This window comes from Pogona vitticeps, chromosome 1 (assembly GCF_051106095.1).
Source record: "Pogona vitticeps strain Pit_001003342236 chromosome 1, PviZW2.1, whole genome shotgun sequence".
NCBI classification, from domain to species: domain Eukaryota; kingdom Metazoa; phylum Chordata; class Lepidosauria; order Squamata; family Agamidae; genus Pogona; species Pogona vitticeps.
The window spans coordinates 218771215-218785513 of record NC_135783.1 but is presented as its reverse complement, the minus strand read 5'-3'; the positions used below and the strand labels follow the sequence as shown (position 1 = coordinate 218785513).

Genomic DNA, 14299 nt, shown 5'->3' with positions numbered 1-14299 from the left:
AAATGCCAGAACATCTTATGAAAGGTAGCAGAGAATCAAGTAAGGAACAAGAGATACAGGATCACCCTGAGAAATCTGGAAGCATCTATTTGAATTTCCTCTGGGATTAAGCACTGAGTGTTTATATAAACACAGAGATTCCAAGAAAATAAGAGATCTTCACCAGCTTCCAAAGCTCATCTCTTATAGCTTCCAGAGCACCCTCGTTCACAGCTGCAATAATGATTAATCTTCTCTCTACTTCCAGGCAGAAAGAACATAGCAGGCACCTGGTGCTCTAAATAAACCATGTGAAGTAGGCCCAGTGATCATTAACCCTTGATTTTCCAGGATTTAACAAATATACCTCACCAGATCTGTGAGGAAAAAGAGAACTGGCATGGGGTGGGTGGATTACATTCTCCTAGTGTTTGGGCAGATATGCCATGAAGAGCCACTTGACAGACCATCCAGCAAGTGCTTCAATTTCCACAATAAGAGAAGTTTCATCTGCTGGATTCTTTGGGTGGTAAAGATCAGAATCTCATTCATATTAGAAAATGTGCCAGATATTCACCTGCAGAGGGGAAGATTGTAACTAGAGATGGGGATATTCATATATGAATATGAATATTGTCGCACAGCTGGGGCCTGACCATCCACTCACATGACCACCGGTGGCTTTGCTCATCCTTCCAATCACTCTCGGAGCCTTGCTCTCTTCCTGCTCAGCTAGCCACTCCAGGCAAGAGGAGGGAGGACAGGTTTCCCTGCATAGCTGCCAAGTTGCTAGCTGAGCAGGAAGAGAGTGGGGCTCTGGGAGTGACTGGATGAGCGAGGCTGCCACCGGTGGACACATGAGTGGTTGTTAACTCCAGCTGCATGGGGGATATTCATATTCCTATACGAATCCCCCATCTCTAATTGTAATTCTGATCCTCTGTAACATAATATTTGTCACTATTTTGCATGCTGAAGGCATGAGACTGAAGAGGGACAGTCTCCATGATAGAGGTGGGCACTATGGCAGACAGAATGGTGAAAAATCATGGCCCTTACTAAAGATGTCAACCTTGCAGTTTGCCACTTTTGGTGAGAAACTGAGTGGGATGGGGAACCATCTTTTCTCCTCAAAGAAAGATTCCCCTCTGTGCATTTTTTTCCTTATTGAAAATATCATGGGATTTCCTGGGTATTTTTTCCCCAAGAAGAAATGGCAATCTGTGAAATTCCTTCAGAAAATCAAGTCTTTCTTGCACAAGATGTTGCAGAATTTAAAACAGAAAAGCCCCCGCCCTCCTGCTCCCTGGTGTAAAGACATAAGGCCTGTAGCATGCACTTGTTGCTCATCTAGTTTCTATGTTAAGAAAAGTATATTTTGAAGAAATGTCCTCTTTTTATTTTACTGAGAAGTGGTAACTACCAAGAAAAGGAGAAACAAACCTAACTGGCTCTTGTGTCAGTAACTTGATAGCCAGAACTCAGGAGAGGAAGATTTTCATTCTGTAGGGGAAGTATGCCATTTTCTAACGGGTAAAGAGAAAGCTACTACAAAAGGCACAGGAACAGGGGATAATAAATGAGAAGGTCCATAGTGTAGTGATAGAGCATAATTTTTCAGTGCAGAAGGCCCCCAAATTCGATCTGCAATATCTCCTGGTAGGATTTGAAAAGGGCGTTAGTGTGCAACATTGCAGAACTGTTATTGGTAGATGGTAGATCAGTGCAGGCAAACTTTTTTGGCTTGAGTGCCCAAAATGAGGGGGTGGGGAAGAAACCAGTGGCTGCTGTGCCGCCAGGAAGACCAGAACAGGAAGTGGCAGTTTCAGGGGGAATAATGGGGATGGACAGGAAGTTAAAGGACCCAGAACAGGAAGAGAAAGGGGGAATCCCAGCTGCAGCCACTTCAAAAAGTTTGTCGGGTGCCAGAAGAAAGGGCTTTGCATGCCAGCTACGGAACGCATGCCATAGGTTCGCCATCACTGTGGTAGATGACGTAACAGTACGTTTTGAAGTGCAGAGATTTATCATGATAGTCTTTCCCTCAAATTCAATAGACCTCTTCTAGGAGTTTTTAAAACTTTTAGTAAGATCAGGTCTTTTGTAAAGCTTATGAATATTTATTGCCCATTAAAGACCAAGCAACCATCAAATACTTCACATTACCACATGAACTGTGCTCAACAATGTATTATTGCTCAGAAGAATTGGTCACATCAGCTGCTGTGAGAAATGCAGTTAAGCTTAAATTACAAAAAAGAGAAGTATAGGTGGAGCTTCATCCATGCTATCAAAAAAGTCCCAGTACTTTAACTCTTTAGGCCTTGTTTCCTTAAATAAAGTTGGAAATAACTTCAGTCTCAGATTGGTCTGAAACATGTTAAGTAGGAATGGACTTCAGGTTGCTTGGACTTCAGCCATCACAAGGGGACTGGTAATTTTTTGAGAGGTGCCATTACTGAATTTAATGGCTGGGAGACTACCAGTCTTTAATCATTTGTGGTTCCCATAGAGCTTAGACATTCCCACCCATTTCTTCCATCTTCTTCACAGGAAGAAAATGGGTGACTGAACTCTAGGTCATAACAATCTCCTGTGGGGACTTTAATTTCTTGTCTAAAGCCCTCAAATTCCACCTGGGGGAATTCCTAGAGAATTCTGGGAGCTGAAGTCCAGAAAATACAGAAGTCCCATGCCTAATGTTAATCTGATAGATAACTACCTTTACAGTGGTCACTCACTATAAAGGCCAGTGCAATCCTATATACATATCTCCATGAGGAAAATTTGTTCTTGTTGATTTAGCCATCATTCAAATTCTTACAACAAAGAATTTTAAAGGTTTATTGACTCCAGCCATGAGTAAGACAAAGAGCTCTTTGTAATTTGTGCAAAATTTCTACAGTGCACTATTTGTCAAGAAGCAAAGGAAATGCACTCACAGAAAGCACAGAAAGAATGGCTGATTATTAAGGTTGACACATGCAATACATCAAGTGCTTCATTTTTTTGAAACAAGGCATCAGTCATCTTAATTTTGGGCAGTCCTTGTAGTCTGTGTAATTTCATAAATGGTAGCATTTTTGCAAAATGAGAAGTTTTTGCACACAATGGGCAATTGCACACAAAACATCATTCTCATCAATGCAAGAACTCTGTCAAGAGCACTAAAAATCCTTGCCCTTCTCACCAGTGATGAAAGGAAGACTGTATTTCCTTGTCCTTGTGGGTGAGGTCAACATAATCTAGGGTTTATATTCCTAGTCCAGACGTAAACACCACTGAATCCAGTGAAGCTTGTTCCTTGTAGCCCCACTGTACTGACCTTGAGACTCTATGGCCTGTGGTGTACTGGACAATTGGGAGTAGAAAAGGTGAAGGCATGAGAGAAAAGCAAGATCCTGCTAGATCACTTGAAATGGAAATAAATTTGACAACCAGCCCATGAATCTTTGTTTTTTTCCCCCATCTCCTCCCTCCACCCTCTTCCCCCACTTTGCATGACAGCCTTACTAACCTGCAAAGCGGAGGTAGAGTTGTCAAGCTTTCAAAATGCGGAATACTGAAAAGGTCAGAGTAGTATAGTATGACAGAACATGTAAGTCATTATAATTTTGATACCTCATTTGTAATGAGAATGAGAGTGAGAGCAAATGACTGTAAAACACAGTCTAAAACCTGGGGAAACTGGGTCGTTAAGTTAGGAGTGAAGTTCTCAGCCCTGCCTACAATGACAAATCAGTGTTCTTCACAAATGGAATATAAAATTCCAAGACTGACAACAATTAAATTTTAAAAGTATGAATTGTAAAAAAAAGAAAATTGCCATTACAATGCTATATTAACATCTTTATTAGTTATATTGATATATTTACTATATTAATTAACTATATTAATGGTACCATTATGCAATACTATCAATATTGTTGCAATAACGATAACAATAAAATGGTTCTTCCTTGTTTTACAAAATGGTGCAATGTGAATTATGTATGTGGTTCGGAGAATGTGCAGTGAATTGGAAAGTCATGGCACCATGCATGTATTAGTTTTCTGTGATGTGGTTGTTCGTCTGAACCCTTGTATAATGGCTTGCTCCAATTGTCATCATGAATTAAGTGGTGATTGCTACGTGTGCTGGCAATTCCTTGGATCCAGAATGAATGAGATAGGATTTCAGAACTTATGTGCAAATGTAAGTTCTGTGTAAACAAATAATATGTAACTGAAGGGCCAACACTTTGTAGAGATAGGTGAGGTAAAATAAATATTTATAGGGTTCAAAAACATAGACACATAAATTTTCAATTTTTACTGCAACGGGCACTACTTTCTCCAGGGCATTGGTTCCTAACCCTGGGTAACCCAGGTGTTCTTGGACTGCAACTCCCAGAAACTTCATCTAGCACAGCTAGTAGTAATGGCTTCTGGAAGCTGCAATCCAGGAACACCTGAGTTATCCAAGGTTGAGAACCACTGCTCTAGGGATACCAATGGCTGTTATTCTTAGGATGTATCTACATTACATATTTATTGCAGTTAGATTCCACTTTAACTGCCATAGGTCCACCCTATGGACTCCGGTGATTTGTAGTTTGGTGGACCAGAGAGTTTCAGTGCGTTCTCCTGAACTACCATAGAGGTTTCTAAGTACTTCACTAAACTACAAGTCCCAGAATTCCATAGGAGGGAACCATGGCAGTTAAAGTGGAATCAAACTGCTGTAACTGTGCAGTATATAAATTTAGAGAAGCTGTACAGCCTACGGTGGTCTGGGAGGCACACATGGGTACCAGGTCTCATGATATGGACAGCTGTTTCTTGGTATATTTCTGTAGTTATTCAAGGATGAAGACAAATCACAGTGCAAGTGTGGCTGGAAAAAGAAAAATGTGATGTAGTGTGTGGTAGCTAAAATGCCTGGATACACTTCTGTTCCTACTCCCAGTTGGCCCCACGACTCACTGGCTCAGATCAAGGTCCTTGTATGTGTGTCCAACACATGTTTTTTTTAAGTAGTTGAGCAAGAACTCCACATTTTTTGTATTACTCTGTCACACACAGAAATTATTGTACAATTGCTACGCAAGGCTCTGTCTTCTGTCCCACCATTCAGGCCCAGCCCATGACATCACAAGGGTCCACTTCTGGCCTCAGGGTTTGACTTTGACATCTCAGGGAACCAGAAGCTTCCAAAAACTGAGGCAGAAACCCAACTGATGTAGTTCTGGAGTAATATGTCAATACTAGAGTTAAAAGGGGGGGGCGAAGGGGCTTCCCCTTATCATTTATTACGGCTTTTAGCTACTGATGTTCCATAGGTGTTAATGTGATGATTTGTCTAAAACTGGAGGAGGTCAGGGCCATGTGGATTTCATTAGAGACTGCCTGCATTTTTCTCTTTCCCAACAAAGCAAATACAGCCTGGCGAAAAGCTGGACTAATGAGAAACTGAGATATGAAGCCAGACTACGTAGTGTTTCTGCTGACTGTGCCCAGGTGCTGGCTTTTCAGAATCTCTAGCAAAGGTTACTGGCATCACCAGTTTGCTGATCTCCTTAAGTGGAAATGCCTGGAATTGAATTTTGGTCCACTACTGAACAAAATAGTTCTTCCCCTCCACCTGTACTGATTTTGTTTCTTACTTTTATCTGTCAAAGGCCAATGGAAGAAATTTACTTTTCAACACTGTTCATCTTCCTCTGCAAACACAAAAATGCAGCGTAAAGTAATTCTGTAATTGTCACAAAGTCTTTTCTGCACAACAAGCTGCTCTTAAGGCTAATGAAGGGGGGGGGCAGATCTTGTTTCCTAGACAGTTGGTGTCCCTGAGCCTTATGCAAGCTACACTTGCTGAAATTCATGAGGTCATCCTCATAACATCTGCTCTTACATAATGAGAGCTTTCAGAAATAATCAAACCAAGGATTATCTCAACAAAAAGAAATGGAGTAGGTGTGCAGGAGGATAGATGTATCTGATGGCATGTGAAACTGAGTTTCCAAAGTTCCTGTGAGCAGTTCCCTGTTCATGAGTTCATCCTTCTGGAGAAAAGGGACACATCCCTGAGATGTTGTCCCAAGATAATTGAAGGCATGCCCCCAACAATGTACAAGGTAGTGTGGGGACCTACAAGGAAGGAAGCAATATTGATGGAAACCCCTCTATTCGATTGGGTCATAATCCATGACACAAATGGAAAGTCTTCCTAGTTACAGAGGGAATATTGTGAATTCACTGTAATGTTTCCTGTCGTTCTGGGCTTCAGTAGAAAAAGAACAGATCAGGTTAGAATCTGCATGAGGAGCAGCCAATAGGATTAAAGCAGTCCTAGGCCATGGGTGTGGGAATGCAGATTTGCTTCCGCCATATGTGATCTCCTGATAAATAATCAGTTTCTCGTGATGAGATTCTAGTGAAAAATAAAAGAAAATACGATGTATAAAACACTTTATTCAGGAAATGCAATAAATGGAGACATGCTTGGTGATGACAGAGTTAAATATGATTGCTTTTATTTATTATCTTTTCCTGACAAAATACAATAGAAACCTGGGCCTAAATTTTGCTTCCAGCTAAGCTTCACAAGGGTGGCTTGAACAATCTTTTTAAAAGGGAAAAAACCCAATATGGTGCACTAATTATTCTTTCATTTTGCAAAATGTCAAACTCCCTGTGATCCTTTTAATTTCTATGGGTGTTCTAAACTGGAGAGCTGTCTAGATGTTCTTTTAATTGAGCAGTACACCATGTGGTAAATGTAGATTTAAATATGTCTAATAATAATAAAAAGAAATAATACTTATAAAATAAACAGTTTCAGTTCAAGGATCTTACTCATTGTGATGTGTGGCATAAAATCTTTTTAATTCTCCTACGATTTGGACACAGTCTTCATCAATGTCTAATACTGTGCCTGATGGTGGCTGTATGATACATATGTATTTGCCTATGTATGTAAAGAATAGGAGGTCATTTCCTTTAAGACAAGAGCCTATGAACCTATATGTACTTAACGAAGGAACCCTGTTGAATTTGGTGGAAGTTATCATAGTGGCCACTCATGTAGCATTGTACTATAACGCAGAAAGTTTACCTATGTTCTTGTTGTTGCATGCTGTCAAGTTGCCTCCAACTTATGGCAACACCATAAATGAGTAATCATCACAATGTCCTGTTCTTTAAAAAGCCCTGCTCTGTCCTTGTAAATTCAAGGTGATGGCTTCCTTTGTGGAGTCCGTTCATCTATATTTGATCTTCCTCTTTTCCTGATGCCAGATGATCCTGACTTCTCATGATGTGCCAGATGTAGGACAGCCTTAGTGTCAGCATTTTTTTTAATTTAGAGATTGTTCAGGCTTGGTTACCTGTAGGGCCCACTGGGTTGTGTTCCTGCATTCCGCAAAGCTCTGTTCCAGCACCATATTTCAAATGATTTTTCCCCCCTGTCAGCTTTTGTCACCATTCATCTTTCGCACCCATACATAGGAATCAGGAATAGAATAGTGTGGATGATCTAGGCCAGCGGTTACCCACCTTTGGTAATGCAGGTGTTCTTGAACTGCAGTTCCCAAAAGCCTTCACCACCAGCTGTACTGGCTGGGTTTCCTGGGAGATAATGTTCAAGAACACCTGGGTTACCTAAGGTTGGGAACAACTTTTCAGAACACAGACTGTACATCAGACATTTTTCTAGAGATGGGGATATTCATGTGTAAATATGAATATCCCCATCACATCTGGCTCTAATGAAGGTCCAGCCCCCAGGGCTGGACCATCCACTTATGTGTCCTGTTACAGTGGTGGCCCCACTCATCCTGCCAGTGGTGCCCAGAGCTCTGCTCTCTTTCTGCTCATCTGGCCACTCAGCAGCCATGTGGGGAGGGAGATACATCCTCCCAACCCCTGCCTGGAGCGTCCAGCTGAACAGGAAGAGGAGTGGTGCTCCAGGCATCATTGGCAGGACGAGCAGGACCATCACTGCAGCAGAATGCCTGAGTGGATGATCTGGTCCAGGAGCTGCACCCCCATTAGGGCCAGCTAATATGCCATGGGAATATTCATATATGAATACAAATAGCTCCATCTCTACATTTTTCACTCTATGTAAGGTAAAAAGCTTTGTTGTAACACCTTGAACATCACTTTGCTTGCATGGAAATTAGAGCAATAGTCCTGCAAATACTGCACTCCTTTTTTGGGTATTGGAATGTATACTGAATATTTCCAGTCTGTGGACCATTGTTTTATTTTCCATATTTGTGGGCATGCACTTGTTAAGAAGTTCTCAGATTAATTATTTGTGGCTTGAAATAGTTCTACCAGTACGCCATATATCTCTTGTGTTTTATTTCTTCCCAGTGCTTTAAGAGCACCTTTCATGTCACTTTCTAGAATTGTAGGTTCTTCATAATGGCATTCTTCTTCAAAGGGAACTCTCATCCTTTGATTTCTTCTGTACAAGCCCTCTGCATACTCTTTCCACCTTCTCTTTATTGATTTATAAACTTATTACCTATTAACATAGCTAAGCTTAATATCTCATAGTACAATCATATAAGATGATTGCATTTGTATCCTCTTATATGTATGTCCTTCATCCCAATGATGCCCCTTTTACTCCCAGTTGAGGCTTTATTGTGATGTACTGTTTCCTTTAAGAAAATTGTAGGAAATGCTTTTTGGGCAAATGTGAAAATAAAACTAGTTTTCTTGAGGGGCTCAGTTGTAGTTATGATCTCAGAATGTAATGTTGAACTTTTACCATGTTTGAATAATATCAATAAATGTTGAAGTTTGCAGTACATGTGAGTTCTCAGAGTTATCTAATTAATAGGCATAGACAACAGATACTGCAGTAACAGAACTGCAGCCTATGGTTGTTAGTACTACTTATGCAAGAAAATATTTAGTACGATATCTGCCCCAAAGCTTTTCAGTTCTGTATATATTTATCATTCTGGATATAACAGAAAATTAGAATGACCTTAGAATTAGCAGCTCTAAACCATGCAATCCATTGGCTCATACATATTCTGCCACAGAATAAGACTAGCTTCAAGCTTCAAGATAACTGATGTTTCAGAACTTAACCAAAACAGAAGGCAAACTCAAAAAGATTACTTACACAAAAGGCATAATAACAATAAGAATCTTAATTCTATGTATATCAGAATGTGTGTTCATTTTCAGGTTGCCATTCTGTAGGCCTACCTATTGCATCACCAAACTGGATAAGGTCTGCCTACGAAGCCATAATCCATCATTGTACACCATACGTGTTAATTACTTTCTGTCCTCCCTCTTTGTTGTCCTCCAGGTTTAACATTATTTTGTGTGTTGCAGAAGGGGGGGGGGAGGGACTCAATACGTTCATTTTTGCTATTGTTTGCTATGCTCCACCGCATCTTTGTATGATCTGCCTGATCTCTATCCCCAGGAGGAAATTTGTGCATGCATACAGTATGTGAACTTTAGATAAATAAATAAACACATGAAACAGCTTCCAGATAATTGAAAGCGAGGGAAGGAGGGAAGCAGAAAAGAAAACAATTTCTCAGGGGGGAAGCAGGCTGAGGTGGCAGGTATGATTAAAATCTATATGATTTATGAGTAGGTGCATTACTGACATGACACCCCCTTCTGTTTGTGTTTGTTTTAGTGTATTTGACAATAAAGTTTCAATTTGCCCCCTCTTCTTGCTTCTGCTTCCTCCCACGCACCCCTTGCTGCAGGTTTTGCTCAGGAGTTAGCCACTCAGGAATTCCTAGTGCCTGACTGAGCAGTAATTTAGTGAGCTCTCTTGTGCTCTTTTCCTGTCAGTATTAACATGTCAATTCATTTTAATAGTCTGGGCATGCTCAGTGGGCATGCATTTTCTCTGTAGGTATCCCCTGAGCCCACCCTGCAGTGCAGAAGTGTGTTATAGCTTGTCTCTGGTTCCTGAGACTTCAGCAGGTTTATTTTCGTTGTGGCCACGTTTATTTGTGGAGACAAAGCAAGGAACAAGGGAGAGAGTAATGTGACAAATCGAGATCTTAAAATATTAAATGGGTTATTTATATATATGTAATTGGTAATTTAAGCCGTGCACACAAAGTAGATTATAAAGCCTATTTTGGCTTCATCCTGACACATGACATAGATTTTTTTAAGAATGGCCTGTCACTTCCTCTGATCCCCCCTCCTTAATTATAAGATATTGTGCCACATCGGAAATTATCTGTAATCATGATTAATAGTTGAAGTGCCTTTCATATTAAATTAGAATTTAGTTGACATCATTCTCAGAGAGTTGGGTGTAATATTTTGCCTCTCACACATGAAAAATGGAGACTGAAACATCTTTGTTTTTTTTAAGTTCACTATTTATCTACATTTCCCCTTATTTTATAGGCTGCAGTTTAAAAGTTTAATGTTAAATAAAAGGACTCTTTATGCTATAGATGCTCTTGGATCTTAAAATGTAGGCTTTCTAAAGAATACAGTGGTGCCTCGCTTAACGATCGCCTCGTTTAGCGATGAATTCGCATAACGATGTGTTTTTTAAGAAAATAATATGCATCGCATAATGATGTTTCCTATGGGCGATTTTCGCTTAGCGAAGTTTGGGACCATGCTTCGCATAACGAATGCGATTTTAGGCCCCCTGCTTCACTTAACGATGTTTTTTTTTCAATTAAAAAAGTGTCTTAGAAGGGTCAAAAATGGTTCTAAATGCTTGGATTCGTTAGAGGACCCCTTAAGTCATGTGCAAACCTGATTTGGCTTTGATCTGACTTTTCGTTAATTTTTTGTGAATTTTTTTTTTTTTGGCCCATAGGAACCAATGGACCTGTCAAAATCTGACAGCTCCATGCTTTCCTATGGGGGAGAAAACAATTTACAAAAAATTAACGAAAGTTGAGATCAAAGCCAAATCAGGTTTGCACACAACTTAGGGGGTCCTCTAACGAACCCAAGAATTTAGAACAGTTGCTGAGTCTTCATTAATTTTTTGTGAATTTTTTCTTCCCCCATAGGAAATAATGGAGCTGTCAGATTTTGACAGCTGTCAAAAGTTGGGGGGAAAAATTCACCATAAATTAATGAAAAGTCAGATCAAAGCCAAATTAACTTTTGCATCCGTTTTAGAGGGTGCAATAGCTAATCCAAGCATTTAAAACCATTTTTGACCCTTTTATGACACACTTAATTTTGCAAAAATTGACTTCGCAAAGCCATTAAAATGTATTGAGTCAGCTTCAATACATTCCAATGGAGGATACATTGTTTCGCTTAGCGATGTTTCCTATGGGTTTTTTTCGCTTAACAACGGCAATCCGTTCCAATTGGAACGGATTAACCGGTTTCCAATGCATTCCTATGGGAAATGGTGTTTCGCATAGCGATGGTTTCACATAGCGATGTTTTTTTTGGAACCAATTAACATCGCTATGCGAGGCACCACTGTATATACAGAGTGGCTGAATTCCTGTGCATGTGTATTAGGGAGGAAATCCCAATGAAATCATGGGAACTGGTATGGATTCAGATATAACTAGCCAGCTGATCCAAAGCTCTGTTGAATCCAAACTGCTCCCAACTAAGGGAAGGTGGAAATTGTTTAGGATTGCCTTCCCTAGCCTAATTGTCTGGTGCTGTAGCGGCTGTCTCCCTTACCTGCAGGAGATTTGGATCTGGTATAACTATCTCTTCCATTACGCCACCTGTTCTCCGTTCCTTTTTCAGCTTTTCTGTAGTCAGATAAGGATGGGACTTTTCAGAAAAATGAACTCCCAGTCGCATAATTCAGCAGGAACCCCAGCCCCTCTGTCAGAACTTATTCTCCCATGCAGCTTTGTGAGTTGCAGGGAATCCATGTGCCCGAGGTCCTTTTCAGAGAATACAATGAAGCAGCACTGGAACAGCTTGGAGGTAAAAGATCCACTCTTATGTCCTGCCATTTTGATGGTTCCCAGCCCTGCCATACGTTCTGAGCGGTTCCCATCAAATTATGGGACCAGGAGTTCTTGTTTGCTGAAAGCCCCCTCCCTATTGACTCACCTTTGCCAGCACAACACTTGTGCTAGCAGATCAGTCAACATGAAATGGTTCTGCCCGCGCAAGGGCAATTGTGTTGCCACAAGAGGCTGATGCCAGTTCCAGCCAACTAGAGCCAGGCCAACTTTGAGGCAATATTGGTCTGCATCCCTGAGACTTAGGGATTTAAAAGAAAATGCAACATTCTCCTCATCATCTGCTAGATCTGCAGAGAACTTTCTGCTGATCTTGATTCTTTGAGGATTACTGCTATTGTTATTTTTGTGCAGAACATGAACGAAATGTGCCAAAACCGGGACTGGGACTTCTTAGACTCAAGGAAATCAAACAATTTTAGCCCTCTATAGGTTGTTTCCCTTCTTAAAAATTAGCCGCCACTTTTGTGTGCGTGTTTGCATGAATGAAGATCAGACATCACCAAAAAGGAGGACATTCTTTAGTGAGAAAGAGGCCATTTTCACATTAATTTTTCATAAGCTAACTAAATTTAAATGCAAATATCATTATTGCTATAATTTAAATAGAAATACACTACTGCTTGCTACATTGCACAAGATTTTGACAAGGTCTTGGGACACAGCATTGACTAATGGGATATACAGTGAATCAAATGGGATATATGGCATATGGAATATGCAGTGAATCAAATAAGTAAGGCATAGTAATCACTTTTTGAAAGGTCCTGTGCCTTGTGTTTTCTGCAGCTTTCTGAAAAGAAATACATATAGAATTTTATTTTAAATAAATTGAGATTAGTATAGTTTCTTTGAAATATCTAGCTAGGCAACAATCAGTTATTTCAGAGGAATGATACGAACAGTATTTTCAGAATATCCAATCATGGCTAACTCACCTCATGTCTGAAACTTATACAGAACTGATGTGATGTGCTATATCCTTCCTGCCATATATCAGTAGTTATATCAGCGTGGTTTGCATCTTTTCTTATAAAATTGTTGGAATCCGGCTCCAACAACCTGTGGTGATGGGAGAGGTTCCGGAGGGAGAGACCTCTGAAATAAGGAGACTGCAGTCGAATTAATCTTTTCAAAGCGTGCTCAGGATCATTGGCTGAAGTTGCTGTTCAAATGGTTCAGTGATAACAGCTCCCTGTGAAAACAGCTCAGCTCTCTGTGATAACAGTCTCCCCAATTATGCCTGGCACCTCCTTTTATTCTCTTACCGGTTACATAACATCAACTGTCAGGTTTACATGAGCCAATAGGACGCTCTGCTCAGTAACACACCATATTACATCACATGAGGAGATCAACATGGTTCATACAACATGGATATTAACATGACAAGAAATACCTTTATATGTTTAGCTATGGCATACATTCCCACATTCCCTCCGTTTTTGTTTATTTAAAATGTTGCCAAATGTAAACACTAACAGATTTAAAAGTCATTATCATAAGAATACAAAGCATGGTACCTAACTTGATATAATTGTTTTGCGGAGACAATTTTGGATGATTTCTTGCAACACTGTATACACATAGTGAGAAAGGATGAAATGCACTGCACAAAACAACAAACAACAAACAATATTGCAATAATGATAACATACATCAATAGAGAATGAACCCAGCCCAAACCTGGAAGCCAAGACCATAGAGACTCCCACCAAGATAGGTCAGAGGAGTCATCCCTAAGACCGTCCATGACTTCTTGCAACCGAAGGACAGATTGCTCAATAACTCCAGATTTACTTATATAGAAGTAACAAGAAGTATTGAGCCAGGCACACAAGCCACCATTGCGAAGAAACAAAAAGTCAAGGCCCAAACGATGTTGTACAACAACGTTAGCTAAAGAGTCTATTTCAGTTTGTAGGGCTTTGATGGCAATTTTAGAAGCATTAGCAAGTAGCTCTATATCTTGGGAGATTAATTCTAGCTTAGCATTGGTGGCAAGCCCATTGAGACCTGGTACAAACCATCCAAAAATATCTAATGCAACAATACCAGCAGTTTTATTCAGTGCACGTTTATAGATATGAGGGTTTCTAGCATGTTTTACGTTGCGATGCTGAGCAATATACAAATTATAGGGACCTAATGTTCCAGGAGTACAGCGTCCTTTCCAATTAGCAGGGAGAACCTTGTAAGCGGCATGACCACAGATGAAGAAAATGCCTGGGGGTAAACCAAACGTGTAATTTTCAGAGACATTTCCTAAATGAATATCTGTACATTGATATTGCATGGTCCGAAACAGAAGATATTGTTGAAATGGGAGTGACATATGGGCACCATATCGAGTTACGTTATCA

At 40.2% G+C, this 14299-nt stretch overlaps 1 long non-coding RNA gene across 1 annotated transcript; it reads right to left on the bottom strand.

Moving 5' to 3' along the window:
• Positions 1–1862: 1862 nt before the first annotated feature.
• LOC144583311 (uncharacterized) lies at positions 1863–13007 on the bottom strand. Its single transcript, XR_013537032.1, has 2 exons — positions 12875–13007; positions 1863–12729 (listed from the first exon to the last, which is right to left on the bottom strand). It is a non-coding gene; the product is annotated as an uncharacterized LOC144583311 (long non-coding RNA).
• Between the last annotated feature and the right edge of the window lie 1292 nt (positions 13008–14299).